The following is a 5,454-nucleotide window of genomic DNA, read 5'->3' as shown; positions in this document are numbered from 1 at the left end:
ATATGTGGACTCACAAAAATCAATGGAGTGAGTGAAGATGGTTTCAAGTTAAGGCTATTCCCATTTTCCCTTGGAGACAAAACTCATCTATGGGAGAAGACTCTTCCTAGTGGAGCAATAACCACATGGGATGCTTGCAAAAAAGCTTTTCTGGCCAAGTTCTTCTCCAATGCAAGAACTGCTAGGTTGAGGAATGAAATCTCAAGTTTTGCACAGAGAAATAATGAAAGCTTTTGTGAGGCATGGGAGAGATTTAAAGGATTCCATACTCGGTGTCCCCACCATTGATTCAGCAATGAGTCTTTGCTCAGCACTTTGTACAGAGGAATTCTACCCAAGATTAGAATGCTACTTGATACAACCTCCAATGGAAACTTTCTCAACAAGAATGTGGAAGAAGGCTGGGAGTTGGTAGAGAATCTTGCTCAATCAGATGATAATTATAATGAAGATTATGATAGAACCATAAGGATCACCTCCACTGATCAAGAGGACAAATACAAGCAGGATTTAAAGATGGTCAATGAGAAGCTTGACAAGATTCTCCTAAGCCAATCAAAGACCATTCACTTCATTGGTGAAGAAGAAGCTCCAGTCCAAGAAGGAGATAGGGAGTTTGCTGAGTTGTGCTACATGTAAAACCAGGGAGGATTCAAAGGTTACAACCAAGGAGGATTCAAGAATAACAATCTCTCTTATAGGAGTAACAATGTGGCTAACCCACAAGATCAATTCTACCCTCCTCAACAGCCTCAACAGCAACAAAACTATATACCCAAGCAGCAACAACAGGTGTTCCAGCCCCAATTGTGTCCCCCACCAGGGTTTCAGACTAACCAAGGCCAAGAACAAGACTTAAGAGCTATGATGCAACAATTGTTGGTTGGGCAAGCCAATGGAAAGCTTGAGGAGGCTAAACAATTTGCTGAGTTGAATCAAAGGTTAACATCACAGTATAATGATCTCAATATGAAGTTTGAAGGTCTGAACTCAAGAGTGAAGTATATGGAGAGCAATATAGCATCTACTTCAGCTCCAAAACCCACCCAACTCCCTGGAAAAGCTGTTCAAAATCCAAGGGAGTTCACAGCCAAAGCCATTCAAGTTTATGAGGAAACTGTCACTGAGGACAGTGAAGTCCAAGCTGGGGAGGATTCATCATTTGTTGAAGCCCAGAGTGAAGTATTTGTAAAGCAAACTAAATCCGGCAGTAAACTCGACCCACCATTCGAACACACACACGATCGAGTGGGTGATCGAGTGACTGATCGAGCTGAAGTCTCCGAAGCTGATAAGCCCATTAAGTTCATTCCTCCTCCTTACAAGCCTCCACTACCATTCCCAGGGCGTTTCAAGGCACAAAAGCTTAAGGAACTAAGGGAGATCATTGAGAAAAAAGAAATGATGGCTTTGCAACAAGAGGAAGTGAAAGCTTTGAAGGAAGAAGTTGTGATTGAGAAAAAGGAAGTGATGGCCATAAAAGAGGTTATCATTGCTTACCAAGAAGAAGAGAGAGGACCTGCCTTGGAACAGTATGATCCATATCCTCTCTATAAGGATTTTTTGCTTGAATTGTCAAAGAAGAAGGCTCATGCTCAGGATGAGAAGGATCTTGAGGACCTTGGAGGGGTTATCATCCCAATTAAACTTGAGGATCCAGGTCCATTCTATCTGCCTTGCTCACTTAGCTATCTTCACTACAACCAGTGTTTATGTGACTTGGGAGCATCTATCAGTGTGATGCCCTACTCTATAGCACAAAAGCTTGGGCACACTGACTTCAAGTCCACCAACCTTCACATATGCCTAGCTGATGGGTCAAACAAGGATGTAGTTGGTAAGCTGGAAAACATTCCAGTCAAGATAGGAAAGGCAAGAATTCATACAGATTTTGTGGTTCTAGAGATGGATAAGGAGCCTGAAGATCCTATCATTCTAGGGAGGCCATTCTTAGCCACTGTTGGAGCTGTTATAGATGTTAAGGAAGGTCTTGTGACCTTGAACATTGCTGAGGGGATAACCATGAAGTTTAACATCTATAACCCAACCAACCTACCCACCATTGATGATCAACCTTTCACTATCAAGGACAAAGGAGGTCATGAAGTTTTAAGTGAAGTGGCAACTCCAAGGGCTAAGCTCTCTTTACAAGAGGAATCAATGGAAAAGCTCAAGGGTTCAGTTCAAAAGCTGACTGAATTGGTGAAGGATCTCCAAGTCAAGCTAAACAAGAGGTCTTTGAGGAAGGCAAGACCAAGGCTCAAAATTAAGAAGAAATATGGTTTGTGTGTTAAGGGTGAAGTGATCAAGAATCAACTTCTCAGTGATCAAGAGGTGCCAGGGAGGATTTCATCACCTCCTTGGTATCTAAATCAAGCCTGAAAAGGCATCAAAAGTCAAGCTTAGTGACTCTAAACAAGCTCACTAGGGAGGAAGTCCCTAAGGTATCATTGTACATATGCTTTATTTTCCTTGTAATTTTGATTTGTTTTCTTTTATGTTTGTGTTGGGCAGGCTTTTCAAAGAAAGTGTAGATGGGTATGGAGAGATTTGGACTTGGGGAAGTAGGCTCGCAAGCCCACTCGACCAGCCCACGAGAGGTACTCGACCGAGCTGACAAGCAACCAAGGCCCACTCGATTCCCATTTCTCTTTAATGATCGAGTGGAGGGAGAAAAAGAAGAAAAATTTTGAAATTTCAAAATTTAGTCAAAGAGCTCGACCACTTGCAGTCGAGTGTGGGGTCGAGTGGCAGCAAAAAGCAGGTCAAAGATTCCCATTTCAAATTTGAATGGTATGGACGCTCCACCCTTGTCTCCTTGTCCCCTTAGCTTCTTTAAATAGAGCTTGATTCGATCATGTATCTCTCACACTCTCTCATTGCTTAAAACAAGTTAAAATCAAGTTTAAAATCTCTCTCAAAGTTCATCTTTTTGCTCAAGCTTAGCTCTTTTAGTTTTTGGGTCACTAACCTATTAACTTTAAGCTTTGAGTCTATTCCTTTCAGTTCTATTCGAAAATGTCTTCAAAAATTACTAGGAAGTCTCAACAAGCGGCTGAAAGCTCCCTGGATCGTCGTGATGCTCGCCTTGTTTCAAGAGGAGAAGCTGGAAGAACCACTCGACCAACCACTCGAGCAGCTGAGGAGGACCCTGAGCGAACTGAGAGTGAATAAGAGATGGATTTACCTCTTAGGGAGCACATAAGGAGACACAAGGCTAAGGGGAAGAGGCCAGCGGTTGAACAAGAGGAGGTTGAAAGTGAGAGTGAAGAAGAAGATGAAGAAAAAGAGGGAGAAGATGATGGTGAAGCAGAATCTTGTGGTTTGACTAAGAGGTAGCTTTATGAAGCCTTCTTGAGGATGCAGTTCTTGGGGTCTAGATACCCTCACAAGGAAACCATGGAAAAGCTAGGCATTGATGAAGATGTAGAATATCTCTTTGAGAAGTGCAGCCTAACCAAGTTTATGGGGCTTTGCATGGAGGGGTATAAAGAAGAAAGCTGTGAGTTTCTAGCCACAGTCAAGATGCATTGCTATTCAAGGAAGGACAAGGAGTTTGGACCTGGTCATGTTGCTTTCACTATCAAGGGGAAGAAGTATGAGCTTTCATTGAAGAAGATAGCTAACATCTTGGGCTTTGAAGTTGGTAGTGAGAGGAGCATGGAGATACCAAGAGAAGAGCTCTATGCCATTTGGGAAACCATTGGTGACAATGTCACTTACTCATCTTCAAAGACCAAGAGTTCCAAGATAAGGAGCCCAGTCCTAAGGTACTTCCACAAGGCCTTAGCAAACACCTTCTTTGCTAGGAAGGAAACTGGAAACTTGAATGAAGGTGAGCTGAAGATGATTGATGTGGCACTTAATAGCATCATTCTTGAAGCAAGGGATGGAAGCATCATCCTTGGGAGCAAAGAAGGCACTGATCTTGCAATGGTGCTCATTGACCACATGATCTACTTGAGAAGTTGGGTAGGCAAGCTACAAAACAAAGGTTCAAGAGGGGCCCTAACCATTGGAGGCATCATTACTCCAATACTACAAGCTGCTAAGGTCCCACTTAGAGGAGAGAAGGTCTTGCCAAGATGGATAGATGCAAACTACCTCACCTCCACTCTCATACTAGCTAAGGAGATGCATCAAGGAAATCACATTTTCAACTTTGAGCTTCCAACAATTGGGAAAAGACAACTTGTCCTACCCAATCAACAGCTCACCACCATACAAGAAGGAGCAAACATTGACTTTTGGCCAGCTGAGGAGCACTTCTTTGATGGGACAGCTCAAGTTAGAGTTGATGAAGCTGGAGATGTACAAATGACTGATGGGGAGGAGCAGTTTTACTTTGAGGATTATGAACCTAACCCAAGAGATAGTAGAGGAGTGAGAGAAACTAGCAAGAGGTTGACACTCCTACAAAAGTGGAACAAATGGCATGGGAAGAAATTTGAGAAGCTAAAGAAGAAGGTGGGCAATATGGCCAAGTCAATCAAGGGTTTAAAGAAGGAGATTGCTGAGTTGAAGAGTGGGAATTCTTCACCAACACCATCTAGCCCTTTGAGGAGGTGTAGCTCAACTAGAGCACTTTCAAGAGCTGAGAACCCTGTGGAACCAGCTAGAGCTTCAATGTACGAGCCAATTCAGAGGAAGAGAAGTGCAAGTAGCCGAGAACAACCATTTGCGAGGCACTCGACCGGTTCACTCGAGCACCCACTCGACCGAGCACCCCAGAGGCACTCGACCGAGTCCCAACCCAGAACTTCTCATGGCTTCCCAGTTCCAGTAGCATTTCCAGGCTATCCAAGTTACCCACCCATCCCACCTCAGTACTTTATGGATCCAACACTCCTGCAGTAGTTCTACCAGCAGCAAGGTCAACATTTTGGGAATCGCAGTCCAACTCGACCCCCCCACTCGACCATGCACTCGACCGAGTGCCAGTCGATTGCCATCGTCGAGTTGCCTCCATCTCCCCCTCAAAGTCACCAACCAGACCTCAACTACACTTATGAGAGCATGAATGAGGATGTGGACAGCTTCTTCCAGAATCCATGAGGTACCACTATCACCTTCCTTGTAAATACCATTGCATTTGATGTTGTGTTTTGTTTTTAGTCTTGAATCCTCTAACAAATTTCTTTCACACAGAGGACTGTGTGATTTAAGTTTGGGGGAGGGTTTGAGATAGTATTTGATGTTGTGTTTTGTTTTCTTATTTCAAATTTTTAGCATCATTATGTTAGTATTTGCATAGCATCTAAGGCATAGAAAAACCCTAAAAATTTGAAAAATTTGCAAAAATATTTATAAAAAGAGTGTTCATGTAGTTTGCATTGCATAATAGCATCTTGTTTAACATGTTTCATTTAGGACTGTTAATTATTTGCATTAGGGATCTATGATGAGATTTACCTTGTTAGCTTGTTTAATTCACTAAACTAGGATCAATGCCCA

Source organism: Camelina sativa, chromosome 8 (assembly GCF_000633955.1).
Source record: "Camelina sativa cultivar DH55 chromosome 8, Cs, whole genome shotgun sequence".
In the NCBI taxonomy this organism is placed as follows: domain Eukaryota; kingdom Viridiplantae; phylum Streptophyta; class Magnoliopsida; order Brassicales; family Brassicaceae; genus Camelina; species Camelina sativa.
Note: the sequence above shows the minus strand (reverse complement) of the source record.